The 18,390-nt window shown below is 42.2% G+C and overlaps 1 protein-coding gene across 2 annotated transcripts in view; it reads right to left on the reverse strand.

Annotated features, from left to right (window-relative positions):
• rerea (arginine-glutamic acid dipeptide (RE) repeats a) overlaps positions 1-16,264 on the reverse strand; it is a 122,904-nt gene extending 106,640 nt beyond the window's left edge. For both annotated transcript variants that reach the window (XM_044209964.1, XM_044209963.1), the window contains exon 1: positions 15,946-16,264. The gene's annotated coding sequence lies outside the window, so the exon portion shown is untranslated. The remainder of the gene's footprint in view (positions 1-15,945) is intronic.
• Positions 16,265-18,390: the final 2,126 nt, after the last annotated feature.

The following is an 18,390-nucleotide window of genomic DNA, read 5'->3' on the forward strand; positions in this document are numbered from 1 at the left end:
ATCTGATTAACTAAAATTGGCAAACATCTGAGTAATCAATTAAACCCACAATGAGAACAAAGCACCTCACACTATATTTTTTATGAATATATAATTATATCATTTCTATGTTTGTTACTTGCTAATTTAAAAACAAAAATCGAAGCAACACAAACAATCATATCAATCCATGTTGTCTCAGTCAAAAAATAAAACTTTTGACATTTTTAGCCAGCACACCACAATAACCCTACTATTTTACTCCATCTGACAAAGCCAACTGACAAAGGGGTTTATAAAAATATGTCAAAAGCAACAATAATGCCTTCCTTTGTCAGTCGTTATGTGTGAGTATTACAGTGTGCTGGAGAGGCGTATTGAAAAGGGCTGATTGATGGCTTCACTGTAGACTGTCTGTCCACCTCTCTCCCTGATGAGACATGTCAATGTAAAGACACATGAATGCAGCAGCCTGTCCTCCATTTTCTCCTCCTCCTCCCTTGTCAGAGGCAGGGAGAATGACGCAGTAAATACAGATGCTGTGTGCACCATAATTCTAGGGCCTGCTGCCTTTTATCTGCCATGACAGCCTCTGCTGCTGTCGAAATCAAACGCCCGGTCGCGAGTAAAAAGCTAGCATTCCCTTTAATAAACTGCCAGGCAGAGCAGAGTGAGAGTAGAAAAGAAGGCACTCAGCTCTGCTCTGCACTGGCCAGGCTTGGCTAAGCAGCAGCTGAGGAGAGAGGCGAGATAGAAATGGGGAGAGCACTCCTTCAGGCATTAGTTGGTATTATGCCGCTCACACATGCTCAGGCATCCAGCATCATTGCACTTAGCAAGAGCCAATCGGTCAGTGGGGAGTCTTGGGTACTCAGCACAGATATGAGGACTAGTGTAAGAGATGGTGGGCAGCACAGTCGGCACCTGCTCCCGGACTAGACCACAGCCCCTTTGAGCTGTCAGGGTCAATTAATTACATCCCTCTCTTAACGCTCTCCATTTGGATAAACAGAAATAAATGAGGAGCAGTCTGACAACAAGGGGAGTGCTGAACCTTCCCCCGTGCAACACGACCAACACGACCACAACCAGCTCTTCCTTCTATTGATAAATCAATTAGTCAATCTACAGAAGTGACTATTTTATAATAAATGAATCATATGATTTATTAATAAAATAAAAATACTAAACATTTCTCTGTCACAGCTTCTCAAATGTGATTTGCTGCTTTTCTCCATTTAATTTAATTGTAAATTAAATACTTTTGTTTTTGTTTTTAATGTTGGTCAGACAAAATAACACATTTCGAGACATTACTTTGAGCTGTGGAACATTGCAAAAGGGAAGGCTAGAGAGACTAAATTAGGAAAACATAATTGAAAGATTAATCTATAATGAAAATAAGCTATAGCTGCAGCTTCGTTCAGCACTGAAACTACTGTAGGACAGACATATCCCATCTCAGCAAATTATCCCACTGACTCAATCTGTGTGTGTGTGTGTGTGTGTGTGTGTGTGTGTGTGTGTGTGTGTGTGTTGGACAGGAGGATGAGCAAGGCCGCTGCTTTGGAAATAGACAGCTTTTTGTTCTGACCCCACAGCTGAGCTGTCACTAGCATAAGAGAACCAGTCACTGGCAGCTCACATAAGCATTTTACTTATACACAGCATTTTACTTATGCACAAGAGGTTTGTGCTTTAGGTGCCAAGACCCTGTCAACTGTATCAGATGAGGAGGCAGGAGGGGTAAATCACTAAATACCTGGTTAGTGTTTAGAATCCTGCCCACCACGTGGTCCTTCTTATAATCCAATTATAAGCCATGTGTGTCCACATCAATCAGCCATTTACACTTGAGCCCGTGGTCTTCTTTATCACCATTACTGCTGCAGTAATTGAGGCGGCGCTATGGATAGGCTGTGCAGTTTACCTCCATCTGGGAGGTCAAGAGGAATGCAATTGGTTGACAATGATTATGCTCTGGCTGATTAGACTATGGGCTACCGAAGAATATTTAGCACTGATTAGACTAAGCCCTGTTGAGAGCCACAGGCTCACTAACAAAAGGGACAAGCAATAGGGCAGGGAGAAAAGGCTAGCAATCAGCACAGGCTAGTTGAAACAGGCTATCTCAGACTTTTAAAGGCTGGATCATAAAAATGTGACCATTTTTATGTTGTGTTTAGCAACATTGTTTTATGATGATTTTATTGAGCAGTTTTTGTGAAGACAAACAACAGCTGTGAATAAAATAATTAGGTTTAACCAATATCCCATCAAAACGTAGACCTCTGAAAAATCCTTACAGGAAAGTGATAAATTGTGTGAGTGTAGACATTTATTACTACAGGGAAATTTTACTGCTAAACTCAGAAAACTGACAATTGTGGAGGTTAGAAATTGCATGTTGCAAATAGATTTCTGTTTGCCTGCATGACAGGAAACCAATCCATACAGGGCATGGGGAGATAGCGCAAAAAAAAAAGAGATAGACACATTAATAAGTGATACACAAAATGGCTCCTCTAATCCCCTTGTGGAGATGCCAGCACTTTTTCCTCATCAGTGATTGTGATATTTACACAGAAACTAAAGTGCACTCCTGATTGAAATAGGGGGAGAGGGCAGATGAAGAAACACGGGAGAGATGTCGAGAGAGAGAAAGACAAGCGTAGTGAAAGTGAGAAGAGAGAAGGAAAAATGACCAGCAGAAATGACAGCAAGGAGAGCTGAAGAGGGTGGGAGAGAAGGAAAAACAGATGGAGGAAGGCAGGGAGACATGCACTTATTTGCAGAGGCTTTAACTGTCTTGATCCTCAATAAAGAGGTGAAACTGATTAGGTTTATATCAAACGGCTGCTTGTAAGACGGTGTCTGTCGCTGAGAGAACAAATCACAGTCAAGTCAGGCTTTCCTTTTTTCCATTTGAAAGAGCCAGCTCTCTCCTCACTTGTCTCTCACTCTCCCCTTTATTCAACGCTGCACAGCCTCCTAAAGCGCCAGCTTGTCAGAATGACAGATGCAGACACGACCACTGACCTAAATCACTGTTTTCCAGCATATTAACCTGTGTCCTTATTCCTTTTATGCAAAACAGAAAACACCAACATAGGGAAACACTCCAAAACAATCCTCATGACACACTACACAATGAGAACGACCCAATAACCCCACCTTGTTGAATTATCACCCTCCTCCATGAATAAAGGCCATTCTTGAAATTCATAAACAGGAGGGGGGTAAAAAAAAAAAAATCACACCGTCAAGCTAAATAAATCACCGTCTGCTGTTCCCAGGACTTTTTCTACCAAGCATAGTGACAAAAAAAAGATGTGTGAAGAGGAGGGCAAAAAAAACCAACAAAAAAACGTTTTTGTCCACCTTGGAGCCAACATGGAAAGGATCAATAATACTTTAATTACTGTAGCTGGGTAGCCCATGTTTATGAAATGCAATAATCATTCATTAAAGATGCAGACAGCGGCAAGCAGGCGGCCGGCCGGGCGTCAAGACTGTGTGCGAGGGTAGGAGAAGGGAGGGGAGGACTGGCGTAAATGATTCATGGTTTGATATCTTTCCTGTATAATGGGCTCCTCCGGGGAGCTGCTGGGGCTCCACTGCAGCGACTGACTGCCTGGCTGGATGGCTGCCTGGCTTGCTCTGACTCTGCCCAGGCTGCTTCCGCCACCGCTGCCTGCTGCCCAAGATTAAAAAGCCTTGCCTACCATGAAAAGCGGCTCTGTGAGAACAGAGAGCTGGGATGTGCACATACACACATAAAAGGAAGTGATTTGATTCAATATCGTCTGACAAAGTATCTGGGGGCATGCAGAGGGGGAGTGAAGGAGGGGAGACAAGAAAATATCAAAATCCTTCTAGGGAGAAAATATTGGCTGCAGAGATACTGGGGATACTTGTAACATCTAATGGGAATATGGGAGCATTTCTTCACCAGCCTATCACCCCCCCTCCACACACTCACTCTATACCTCCTCCTCACCCATGGAAAGAGAGGAAAAAAATTAAGAAATGAAGGTTGTAACGTGTTGGGCTAATCATAACATAGACAGTTTAGTGCCATCTCGCATAATTAAATGCTTTGCACTAACCACCTAATGCATACTAATTTGGAACAATCCACTCCTGGAGTTGGCAGACCATGAAGCTCCCTGCAAAGGAGGTGCTCATTTCCCTCTCTGCATGTGCATGTGTGTGTGTGTGTGTGACACACACACACACACACACACACACACACACTACACTCACTGATTTGCAGAGGAGTAAGGTGCTAAAAGTCAGGCCGTGGACTTGAAAGAAAAGGTCAAGCATTATTACAGCATGACTAAATAAACAGGCTGCGCACAGCCCCCAGCCCAGTCACCATGGATGCTGGAAGTCTCTACCTACACGCTGTACTACCTGCCTGTCTGGCTGGTTGGGATTCAGTTTCATCCCTTGTCTTTATCCACATATCCTTCCAGCTCTAAGACAGCTGACATGAGGACTGTCATATCCTGCCTAGATTCTTATCCCCCGCTGGCTTTATTGCTCTCTTCCTCCTGAGTCTCACACACACACAGCAAGAGAGAGAGAGAGAGAGAGAGAGAGAGAGAGAGAGAGAGAGAGAGAGAGAGAGAGAGAGAGAGAGAGAGAGAGAGAGAGAGAGAGAGAGAGAGAGAAGCAGGGCTGTTGGAGCGTGCTTTAAAGCACATTAATATTAATTGCAGCACTAGCTGGGAGTGATAACACAGACAAGATGCCCCTGTGAGGGAGCTGAGCGCAGGCAGCCCCTGCTTTTTGTTAGAAGCACTACTCATCTGTTGGATGGCCATGGTGAGACGGCAGAATGATGAGCATTTCATCTTTGAATCACTTGTTTTATATTAGAGGGGGCCTACCCTCGCCGTCGAGGGGAATTTGTGTTTGTGAGTAGTAACTGTGTGGTGTGGGTGTGTGTGTGCACGAGCGTGGGCGTGCACTGAGTGATAAAAACTAGGCAAGATGAATTATTAGGCTAGTGGCTACATCAACAGCAGTAGAAATGTGCTTCAAATAACAGAGAGTGCTTAAGCGATCCTGCTTTTATCTCCCCGACTACTCCTGGCTTGGCTACCTTTTATGTCCTCCACACTGAACTCAATATTCTGTGAGCAATGAGCTCTGCTAAAGATGTAAATAATCTGCTGTCCTGGGGAGAGAACCAGCTTTTTCAGTACAGTGGAGTAAAAATACAAATCGAGTTGAAGCCTGGTTGCTGAAGCCCATCTCCACCTCTAAGATTCTTTCTCGCCCTGTAGGAATAGCAGGCAGCCATAGGCATCAACAGATGACAGCTATATCTCTACAGTCCTCCATTTTTACTTCACCCTCTCTTTTTTCCTCTTTTGTCAATTGCTATTGAAAAACTTGACGCTGTCTTTACTGCCGCTTCACAGTAGTGGGTTTTTGCTGTACGGTTTTGTGCTCCTTTTCCGATTTCCCCCAAGACTCATCAATGCCCCATTACCAAGTCAAATCAGGTGGTGCTGCAGAGATTTGCAGAGAACCAGGGCTGCAAGCAGTCACACACACACACACACACACACACACACACACACACACACACACACACACACACTAGAGGAATCATTGAAGAAGCCTGGGAGGTTTTCCACCAGCAGCTCCACAGGATCATGTACAGGGCGAGGAGGTGAACAGGGGAGAAATCACTGCTAGCTAAATGTTCGTGAGTGGTTTATGGCTCAGAAGAGCAGAAAGGGAGACAAAGATGTAGTAATGCATCTCTCTGACACTCCTTTAAGCGGCAGACTAGATTGTAATCTCCTGGGCCCACTAGTCACACATTATTGTTTCTCATTTCACATGTCACAAACAATTAAAACATGCCTGTCGATTCCTGTGCCCCATAATCTCCCTAAAGGCTCTGACATACTTTCCACATTCTGCGTTCCGCGGACAGCTGCAGACTCGTACAGGTTGTGCGGACGCGCACACGGTTCCATTCATACTACAACTGAGGGTTCATGTCGGTCTGACCTTCCAAGCATGCACATTTCCCAATCCACACTCCATTCCAGTTGGTGGCGGTAATGCACCATAACGTTTGCAAACCGCCATAAAAAAAAAATCAAGCAGAAGAAGCAGCATGCGCATTAAGAAAGAAAATGGCGACCTCGCAACAGCATTTTGTATTCTTTCTAGAAGTATTCTTTCAAAGACAAATTAAATGAGGGTAACAGCGAATCTCTGTGCACAACCTGTCTTCAAAACAAGCACCCATTTTGTTATCTGGAGCATGTGCAGTTGGCGCGCTTGCTATACATACAGTCCGCGTGGTCACAAATTTTGGGCTACGTGCAGACGTTCTCATAGGGGTCCACACTGACCCTCACAGACATGGGCACATGACCTCCATCCTCACCCCTATACACCAACACGTACAACCAAATTCCTAAGCTAAATTCCCAAAGAACGTCACACGTATTTCTCACTTTCATAGTCTTTATCTCTCTGCAACAGCAAATACAAGGTGGACGAGCCCTGTGTAATGTAAGCAGCTACGTTAGCAAGGTACAGAGAAGCGAAAAGAGAAAAGAGAAGGGGGGGTAAAGACGATGTGTCCTTTTAGTTTCCTATGCCTGTTGTCATCCTCTTCAAAGCAGCAGCTGCACAGGCAAGACAAAAAAAACACTGGGGAAGAGTCAGGCAGAGGGAAAGAGAAAAAAAGAAATAAAGCAGCATTGTTTTATGTAGAGATTTTCACAAGCCTGTCGTTGATTAGAGGAAAAGGCTGAGTGCTAAATACAGAGGGAAACAGGGAGAAGAAAGGGGGGACTGCTGGTTCTCCAAGGAAGGGTCTCCGAGGGCTGCCAGAGGTGGTGAATCTCTTCCCTGTGACAAAGCTGTCGCACTGAGGAGTGAAATTTGAACTCCTGCTGTCAGGAGAATTTTTTGGCTTTCATTACACCGAGCACACTTGTCTATGTGTTTGTGCATGCATCTGAGTGCATGTGCATGAGCATGATACGAAGCCAGACGCCACCTTCCTCTACTTACTACATTTGGTGTTCGCAGTGAGCGCTGGCTTTGTGCCGAGTGGATCGTTTGCTTTGTGTCAAGAATAAAGGAAGAGACTGAAACTCTGACAGCATTCTCCTCGCACTCAATCACAATCACGAAATCTGTGCACAAACAAAACATCCCCAACCTTGATGAGAGATTCGTACAATAGTGCCACACCAGCTCGCCTGCCAATTGTGTTGTTTAAAATTAACCAGAACAAATCAAGATGGAACGCCGCTCACTAGACCCTTCCAGTTGGAATTATTTGAAATGTGACAAGCACTTAATCAAATCGTCATCAGTAGCACCCCACTAATGTATAACTGAAGAGGCAAATTTAAAAAAAGAGCTCATCTATACAGAGAACAAGGCCTCAGCAATGTCATGCCAAATAGCATTTTCTTCATTTGAGAAGGCGGTGAAATGGGGAGAGGAAGAGGAGGAGGATTTGGCCTCCTAGTGCGCTGCTATGCCCCAGCTCAGCTAAGTGACAGTGAATCCTACAGTGAGTCGATTTGCTGCTTTTGAGTGCCTGGAAACTTGTCTGGCAGAGTGCTCGCAAGGGAGAAAGATAGATGGGAGAATGGGGGGACCGAGCCTCACCTCTTGCTGTCTTCTATTTGTCTGTTCATCCCTGGAGGCTTTTGGGCTGCTTGGTACAACAAAGAGGGGGAGAGGCGACAGAAAAAGAGCTCTGTGGCCATCCACAGACAAAGCAAAAGCAGAAAGGACAAGTTTACAGGTAAATAGTGAGAAGCAGCTGGATGGGAGCAGAGGCAAGCTCGGGTTTCAAACAATCAATCATCACTCACTTCTACACAACAACAAAGATGTGGCTTATAGCACGGCATTCACTTCACAGAGCATATCTTATTTTGCATTAAAGATATTTTGCAGGTCTTTAAATTCTAAGCTGCTGCACAGACATGTGCACAAACAAATATCAAGTGTGCAAAGCAAGATTTAACCTGACTTTCAACTCCATAAATGATCACACAATGCTGTTTGAATATGGGCGGCTGATGACAGGAGTAATTTGCAACATCGCTGATTTGAAAAGGAGCACTTGAAGATGACACAGAAAGACAACTATATTGTCATCTTCAAGAGGATCTATGAAATCAATGGGAGGAGATCAATGCTGTCTCTCCCTCTCTCTCACAGCACTTTACATAAGCAACAATAACCATCACAGAGGTCATCATCTAGCTCACCGATTTCCTGTGCAGGACTCCCAGACACCTCCAGGCAACAAAGCTTCTCTCACTCCATCAATGCAACAGTCACATCCATAACTTCACACACAAGGAAGGAGGAGGAGGAGGTAGAGAAAGAGAAGGAGCTGAGGGGGAGAAAATACCTCAGGCAAGCCAGAGCCAGATAGAGAGGGCTGGAAGGAAGAGAGAGCGAGAGAAAGGTTGCGGACGGCTAGCAGAGCGTCTTCATTAGAGTATAGCAGCTAGCTCTGGCACCGAGTAGCCAAGCACTGTAGTAGGAGCTGCTCATCCTCTCAGTTAATTAGGATTTCTGCTGCTTCATTTTGGGGCGAGGGACAGGATGTTGGAGGCTTGATTGCCTTTTATTTCCCAGCCTAACGCCTCGGCTGCCTCTGCCGCTTTATTAACAAGAGATCTTGCAGATTTACAGCTCCGCAGCAAACATCAATTTCAATAATTACAAGAAAACTGTTAGCGGGGACACAATGAAACACACATACTTTTTTTTTCTCCCCCGTCACCACTCCAACGCCCCTCCCCTCCTTCACAGGATCTAATTTCCATAGATGTGCCCTTTTCGAGATTGCATATTATAAACACGTTAAAATACACACTGATTTGCCTCAGTCACACTTAGCACTTCAAACACTTTACAATCAAGCCCTGGCCTGAAGGGCAAAGCAAATACTGTGAATGTCACATTTACATTCAATGTTCAAACCTCAGCATTTGTGTTGTCACAAAACAAAACGGATGAAAGATGATTTCTCTGTAGAGCAATTACAGCTGGCTAAATGTGGTACTGGTCAGAATCAGAATAAACAATATGTCCCTGAAAAACCATCATGTGAATTAATAGGATAAAACATCTTTAGCGATATATGGGATTACAAGAACATCTTTTTAGCTATAACTTTACAGCTTTATATTTACACACTGGCATCAGGCCCAGAATTGGATCTTACCAGTTGACAAAGTGCATGTGTGAGACTGAACTGAATGCTGGTCTCAGACAACAGCTACAATTGGGGGGAAAAATAATAGACATCATACTTTAAAAGGCAACCAACATCAGATTCAGAACAGAGAACCACAGATTTCATTTGAATAAAATCAATAATTGTGTTGACTTGCAGTGTATTGCCTTCCTATCTTCTCATCTTGCTCGCTAATGTTTCTTTCATGAGCCAGCCCACTGCTGGTGACATTATAGCTACAGCACTTCCACAAGTCCCCAATGGATCAGTGAAAATGGTTGGCGTAAAACACAATTAGTACGGTCCATATGGCTGCTAGTGGAGGAGGAGCAGGAGAGGTCCCATGTGGTCCTTATAGAGGCCCACTCTTTTGTTACCTTAAAGATCAAACAGTTGTCATAATAATGGGGCCATTTCAATTATGCTACTTGGTTTTCAGAAAGCAGAACTTCAACAGATTCTCACATTATGGAATGACTCTTGGCAAATAAATTGACCAACCTTGGTTGATAGCCTGATCAATAGCTTCTTCATCATGATTAATGGCTCATAATGGATAATGGGGAAATGTAATGTGATGGGAGTGTTACTTCCTCATCTCAGCGCTCAGCCCCATCGATTGGTTATAACCCCCTTTTTTGACCAATGGAATGTCCTGATAAGAGAGCAATGTGTTCAACCTATGTAAACTGAGCACAGAGAAAATCATTTACTGTGCTTTAGGCGCGTCTCATTCACTGATAGCTCTGTATGCCCCGCCTGACAAGCATTTTCTTGCCTGAGAAACGCAGACACCTTTTACTGAGTAGAAGCGAACAACAACAGCTTGAGGCAACAGATTTATTACAAATTGATCTATTAGATAGCACTGCTGTGCTTCGCTGTTTTCTCTCTTTCGCTCTCCCTCTCTCTCTCGACAGCCTTCCCCTGATGGTAGCTAGAGTGTATCAGAGTTGAAGTGCTACAGTGGCAAATCTAAACCCAATCCTCAGAACTCATTTTCTCTGTGCCGGCTGCTGGAACTGGGGTACAGAGACAAGATGTCCATCCTTAAACCTATAGTCAATCCAGCTGTAAGTCCCAGCACCTAAACTGAAGGCTCAGCAGGCTCAATAGGTATGCCTAACCTACAAGGGTGAGCAAGGACACAGTTTACCAGAGGCACCTCGTGAACATGAAAGCGGAGAGTGCCACAATGTCACCAGGGTCATTTCCTTGTGGCTACATGAACCCTGAGCTCACCACTGGCTTGCTTGCCGTCGCCATTAAAACATCAGTCACACGTCTGGGCTCTGCAGCTCTGCAAACAAACTGTGCTTCACGTGCACGGTCACAACATCAGTGCAATACCCGTTTTAGTCACAGAGGCCACAGAGCACAACCAGCACATTGTAAAAAGAAGTATGTATGATTTGTCTTATCTACAGTGTTAAAAATCAATATCCTGCATACCCATTATTGTTCAGAAAAAATACAACATAACAAGCCACTACAGCCACTTTAATTAATGACAAAAACATATGTATCTGGACAATAGACAGCTGTTATTGACACATCTGTCTATAAAACAATCAATTAAATCAACTGCATCATTTAGACTTGCTAATCAAAGTGGCTCTCTGATAATTAGAACAAAGTGACTATTTACCTTAAACACTGTCAGGAAACACGGCAGAGCTTTACACTTTCCTAACATTTTGTCTAAGATACAACACTATGGGGCTTAGCCTGAAACATTCTATTATTATAGTCTATTATTAGCCAAGCTAATGAATGAAAACTCAGTAAACATTGCTGTGTATAATGGGTCCAATACATTGATGGAAATCTTAACTGTCACAAGCAGGAAGAGAATATGACATGTTCCCTTATGCTCAAGGTTCAGCTAACAGAGCAGAGGGTTTGGCAGGTTATGTAGCCTATTTAACAACATAAATCTGTACTGAAAAATACTGCTGTCAGTAGTAACAATAAGCGCTGATAGAAAACTGCACAGACTCTATTATGTTCCTTTCCTTTAATCACCTCCATCTTTCATCTGTGCTACAGAAGAAAAAGCGCAAAGAGAAAAGGGCTATTGGCTTCCGGATGGAGTAAATGTGTGTGTCACTGAAGAAAGGGCACCATCTAAAGATGTTGAAATATTCTAGGGAGAGCGTATATGTCTATATAAACATCTTCAGGCAGGCAGCTGCAGGGGGTGTGCGCAGTAAAACACTGGTATGCATTGTTTGTGTTTCTGCACCACTAGCGCCATGCCGTGTCATTACATGAGGCAATCTCTTACCTAATCAGCACTGACACACACAGGGGCAAAGCCCTCCTCCTCTTCCTCTTCTCTCTCTCCCCTCTTTCTCTCCCTCTCCTCAGGGGCCAGCCAGCTGATCCTACACCATTTCATTTTCCTCTTTTACTGAGATGGCAAATGGCTGACTGTTATTTTTGAACACTTTCAAGTCATGCTTTTCGGCACTGTAACTGCCGAAGTGCTATTATTAGCCTATCGTGCCCAAATACTGAAAAAATCATCTGCATGCTATGGTGTCTCTAAACTAATAATTAGTGAAACGCATGAGTGTAAGACTCCCAGATATTGGAGACCCCACCTCAAAAAAAAATCAGCTGTGCAATCACTATCATCACAACTACTTCATTTATTCATTGTCCTACGTTAGCTGTTGCTTCACAACTCTTAGAAATGCCTCCATTTCCAGTTTCCACTCACTCCGCATGTACATAAATCACAGAAGACACTGAAATGTGGTGAGTTACAACACTTTGCAGTCTCATTGCCTCAAAGCAACGTACAATATTGAACAAGGCAAATATAGGGAGAACTTTTTCCCCCTTTTTTGCTGTACCTACGACCTGCCAAGAGGCTGGCAACAACGCAAAACACAATGTGTCTGATTAGTTAAGATGTGAATCCATGCCAGGCCAGCCCAGAGACAGAATTTGCAGGATGAAGTGAGACCGACTTCACCATGACTGAGCTCACAGAAAAAGCAGATTTGATCACATCTAGTACATCAAATACCACCAGCAGTATGGAGCAAGACAGCTCACAATTGTTAACACGGATAGCGTTTGCCGATACTATCTCCTTGGCACAATTGTGGAGCTGCAGAGCTAGGCCTGAATCAAACAAAGATGAGATATGATGCAGCATGCTTGGATCTCCTCTTATGAGAGGTGAAGGGAAGCTGTCAAAGAACACAAAACACATCCCACATCTTGCCGCCTCTGACTTGCTGGGATAAGCCAGGAGGAGGAGGAGGAGGAGGAGGAGGAGGGGGGTAGTGTGCTTGCCTCATTTCTGCCAGTGTGCCCTGTGCGTGTCAGTCCAATATCTTAAAACAACACATGCAAGGCTTTGCTACAGCCAATTACCCAGCTCTTGGCACAGGAACTGAAAAACATCTTCGGAGAACAATAAAGAGAGCTTGGCTTGTTGTGCATGCTGTCAGTAAGTGCTGACAGATTGTTATTTTTAATGAATATACAGCACTTGAATGGCCCATCAAGAGGTCTTTGAGTGAACATTGCTCCTTTGTTCAGAGCATTAATTTTCTATGTAACAGCCAGATATCTTGCAATGAAATTGCTATCAAGCACTGTAAAGGAAAAAGCTAAATCAGTTTATCCACTTGCTTCACTATTGTCCAGTGCATCCTCTTTGCAGCAGCTATGCAAAGTCATTAGAATACAAACACAAGGCAACACACTCTTAATTACAAACCTTATGTCTAAAGATGCTTGATCACACATCATTTCATGTGTTGGTTCTATCAAACAGACATTTCGCTGCTTACCTACCTCTCCTGGCAACATAATTTCATACTGTATATGAAACCCTTGAGCAAAACAGCCTTGAACAAAACAATAAATCAGCATAATCACTTTTATTTGAAACACAATAGCCTTGCTAAAAGTAAAATGCCTCTTTTAAAATACAGGCTAGCCACAGCAATGACAGGTTATAGCACCATCTCGTACTGCAACACAATGCCACAATGCCTCAGTATGAAGTAGCTCTGAGACTTGACCCGGGCATCATAATGGGGAATCATCTTTCATGACAATTCAGGGTGAAGGAAAGATGTAGTGACGGCATCTAGGTGAAAAACAGCAAGACGCCATTCGAGCGCAGCATGTAAACGTTGAATTCCCAAGCATGTGTATCGACAAATCATCCAACAAAGAGGCGTCAGAGTGCAGTGAAAAGGGATTTTCGTTAACATTGTCTGGCCTTCCATTTGCCACATATTACTCACAGGGAGCTGCCATTACTCAAACGCACATTAGTCATTAAAGGAAAATAGCAGGGTTATTACACTTCTCTTATCATTACTCTGCTGCTGCTACAGCCACCCAGCTAGATTAACATTCGATGGACGGGGTGTGTCATTGGATATGTGACTCAAAGTAATTTTACCCACTGCTGCTCTTGAGATCCCATTCAAATTGAAACACTATAAAACACCCTGACCTCTTCTGACCCCTGAACTAACCAGATAATGTGGATTTAAAAAGGACTTTGCACATTTATACAAAAAAGTCAAATAATGGCCCTGCGAATAACATGAAAAAACAAGCTAAAATATGAACAACACAAATTCTCTGTTTTAAGCTATTTGAAATTATCCTCATGGCTGAAACTTAAGAACTTGCTTTCTACAAAAAACATAAACCAAACATTAAGGTGCTTTTCCGTCAGAATTGTGCTTAAGTAGTAATTAACGTATAGCCTGTAATGGCAGACCTCTGTAACCTAACCTAGCAAGTTTACAGTCTAAGTGGTAGTTAAAGAAAATCTAAATCACAACCACTAATCTACTCGCAGCAGGAAAAGCCACCAAAACATCATATGTGCCATATGCAAGATGTATGGAGCTTTATCAAGGTGCTGCTTTCATCACAACTGCAATGACTTGATACAGGATATGTCCAATAATATCTAAAGCCGACTGAATTTGTTTTGGGTTTAACAGAAGTATAAAGAAAGACATATTACCTGCTGTTAATCTTTTAATTGTATTAATCATCTCATTGTGTAAAAATACTGCTGCAGTATTCCTCACAGCATTTCATATGTGGGTGTATGTGTGTTTTCTTACCTAACCCTCTGTTACTAAACCATAGTGTGTAACAGGCATTACAGACATACGTGATGTGTATATGAACTTTGTTTTTCAGTTCAGTGACCTCTCTCTACAAAGTCCTGTCATTATCAGGAGGCCTGAGCAGGAGGCAATGGCTGGATAAATAGTTAGAGTAGTGGTGTACCAAAACCTGTCCATGTTAGGTTGTTTACAGTCATTAAACATAATGTGCTGTTGAGCATATCTATGTTTTACAATGCATTGCTGTCAGGATATCCTATAATTCATTCAAGATTCCCTTATACCCAGCCTAATACTGTGGCACTTTGACAAGTAAGGAAAAGCAGGCTTTGTTGTCAACAATAAATTACATTCTTTCAGTGGACTGAAAATAGCTTGGCATTTATGGAGCAAAACAAATGTTTCTCACTACTTTGATCATTGAGCATAGAGTATATTCATTAGTTATGGTGAAGTTCACAATTGTGTAGGGCTATGAAGCCTGTAAGGCACAAGAAAGTGAATAAGTCAGGAATGAGTCATAAGCACTCAATAAAAATAAGTCACCAGCTTTTAATGGCTATACCTTTTAAAGTGACAGATATTAAAATGAACAGAAACCATCTTTGGAATCTCATTTAAAGGACACATTATGCATGATTTCAGTAGTCAAATAATGTCAGTGAATTTTCTTTTGTTTACTATTTTCAAACTTACTATTCAAGACAACTTAGACTATGCTCCTGCAAAAATTCACTCATACACTATACTGATAAACAAATAAGCCAAGCAAATATCACTATCCTTGTGCATTATGTAGTTACTGCTACACTATTACTCAAATGTTTTGAACTACTTAGCCTGCCAGAGATGAAAAGTGTTAATGCCAATTCGGCTGATTCTATTTGTTGACAAATGTCTCCAATGAAGATTTACAAGCCTAGCAGCTTTGTTTTTAAAAGTCAACATGAGTGTGCCGTTATCCAGTGTTCTCTTTGTTTAAAACCAGCCCTGACCAAACTCGCAAGTAATCACAAACTGTAAGGTAGATAACACTAATTGAGCAAAAGTCAGGCAGACAAAGACAGCAAGTTAGCTTCGCCAGCTAGCGTTTCCATGAGCTAATGACAATAGCTGAAAGGGCTCAGGCTATTCCCTGGAACAGAGATACTACACTGGGTAATTCAAAATGGGAAAACGCTTGTTATGAGGTATAGCAAGGTTATGTGCGCGTTAAAATCATACAGCGTTTTATAAAATGAAGTCATGTTGTTTTTGTTGCATGTGTTCTGTGCTAACCGGTGTCAACGAGCTGTTTGTATCCAGACATTACACTGCTTCTTGCTGGCATTCCCAATCAGTGCTAGTCAGTGGCGCTAGCCGCTAACGTTAGTCCATGGTAACCAGCAACAGTAAGGGGCAAACAAGTCCATCAGCTAACTAGCTAGCTGATGCTAATAGGCAAATTAGCCAAATAGCTAGCAAGCAAGGGTGTACGTTAAAAGCCCAACGTTTACACACTATTCCTTTATATTTGTCATTTCTTCCTCGTTTGCTGATGAACGTCAAAGGCAAAGAAGACAGCTGGTTGAAGCTCACAGCACTTACCTTAAAGAGCTTGATCTACAACATCTGTGATTTGTTTGATGAGAGACTGCAACAACAAACAATAGCAGCAGCAGCAGAAGCAGCAGCAGGGGCAATTAGCCAACGTTAGTTAGCCAAGTGTCGCCACTACATACAGAGAGTAGCACAACAGCTGCAGTGCCACCTGTATGTCTTCTCTTATGTACGTTAGCTATAACGGAACGGACCACGTTTGATATAATGCTGTCATAAATGATGGACTTGAGAATAAAGAGGGAGTAATCGTTGCCGGAATGCTGAGACTAGTGTGTGTGAGGGGGACTCAGCATGACAGCATCCTTCTTCATCTTGGGGTGAGAACAGTTGGGGGGTTCTCAAAGTTCAACCGGTAAAATATCGTCACCCACTGGCCAAAACTGGGAACATCCACAGAGAGGGTGGCGGTGTGAGAGTCCTCAGGGTGTCTCTTCTGTAACAACACTTGGTCTATCTTCGTCCGTATAAACATGAGATACTGCCAGACTATATTTGGACTGTCACTGAGCCCAGAAGAATAGAATAGAATAGAGTTTCTTTTGGGAGATTTGAGTGAATTGCAGTATTGAATATACAGTAAATGAAATGAAAATAATGTTTTTAAAAAAACAAACATTATAAGGCATACTGTAACTGAATAACGGAATTGGAAGAGAACAATATGACTAAATCAAACAATATTTTAGAATAGAATACAAACAATGTTAACACCTGACACAGCAGAACACAGCAGAAGTGAACAGAAAATTGGGGGTACTGTAAAAGAATAACATAATTTAAGAAGAACAATATGACAATAGAATAGAATTGAATGTAATAGAATACTTCTGGGAAGAATTAAGTAAATTGCAGCATTTAATATTAATATACAGTAAATAAGAGAGAAACATTGTATGTATATATATTATATATACCAGGGGTCCACAAGTGAGATAAAATAGTTTCAAATGTAAATTTCATCACAAAATAGAATAGAATAGTAGTTTTATAAGAAAGCAGTAGCAATCTACTTTCATGACTGGTCATCCAAATGAATGTTTTATAGCAGCAGAAACGGTGATCCCCTTCACTGGCATTTGGGTGCTGGATTCTTGGCGCATGCGCAATATGTATTTAGGGTATCAAAGGTCGGCGGTTGGGTTTCACCTATTTTTTTCATCACTGTTGATTGAGAAGAGGTGTACATGTGCAGTGGAATTGTTTGTTTATATAAAACTGTTCATGTCTGAATAATTCTTGCCATATATGTAAATCATGGCCGGTGCAGGAGCCCTGCTTGAAACCCCTCTATAGACGTAGTTTTTTTGACAGGCGTAACGGGATTGTATATAATCTTTTAATAATCGTTTGATCGATTAATTAGTTCTTCCGTTAAACTAAACTGCAATTAAAGCCAGCAGCACCTCTGTTCCTAATAAAATACACAATCTGTGTCTTCTTTGCAACAGTTTTTTTTCTACCAGCAAATGAAACTGTTGCTTTTAGAAAATGATATAACCTGATCTCGTCGTGTTTGTGAGGGGCAAATCTCTTTTGGTTGAAAACTAACGAATTAGTTTGTTATTTTTGTGTTGAAATAAAGACAATTTGTTGTGTTTCGTTCATTTTCAATGGTTTTACATTTCACCTTTTATTCATCTGATACGTTTAGGCCTCATTTCAGCACCAGGAGCTGTCTTTAGTATGGCCTATTCATCGTCTAATCAGTATCAGTTTGCTGTTGGGTTTAGGTCTCAAACTGGTCTCACCTTCATGGGCTTTGTATTTTTAGATTTCTATCTACATAAAATTTACGAAACATCAAGTTTTGATGATGCCCCATAAAGTAAACTTTCAATGTCATTGTGGTTGCTGTCAAAACATTTTTGGTGGCCCTCGGGCTACTACTTTCTTGTCTACAAGGAACATATCAGGGAAGTGTACTGCATACATCTGACCACTAGATGGCGCATGTCTCAAACAAAAGAAATGAAGCGTTGCAGTCTCATAGGAACCCATGCATTTTAGGCTTTAATCCATGCTGTCATATCCGTTTACAAATCACCCAGAGTTACTTGCTTACCGTTTTGAACTTTCTGTAAAAACATCATTGTTAGTCCATTTAAGTGTGAAGATGTGTTGCTAAATGAAATCTGCGGAAAAGTCACAGGATGTTTATAGATTCTGTAATATTGCTAGGTAGTTTCTTTGTACCAGTGATTTGTAATACATCTCCTTGGTGACGGCTAAACAATGGAGGCAGGTTCAGACAGGGCTCACACAAAGTGAATTGGTGTGGCAGGGATCCAGCTGGCAATCCCCCCGGTACCATACCACTGGTGAATAGACCCTCATTTATCTTGGCAAGACTCAGTACAAAACGAGCTTCTGGATTCTTCTGCCCAGGGGGACAGAAATGGCTTCCAGAGGTCATGTTTCTGCCTCTTGGTG

This window comes from Siniperca chuatsi, linkage group LG10 (assembly GCF_020085105.1).
Source record: "Siniperca chuatsi isolate FFG_IHB_CAS linkage group LG10, ASM2008510v1, whole genome shotgun sequence".
NCBI classification, from domain to species: Eukaryota; Metazoa; Chordata; class Actinopteri; order Centrarchiformes; family Sinipercidae; genus Siniperca; species Siniperca chuatsi.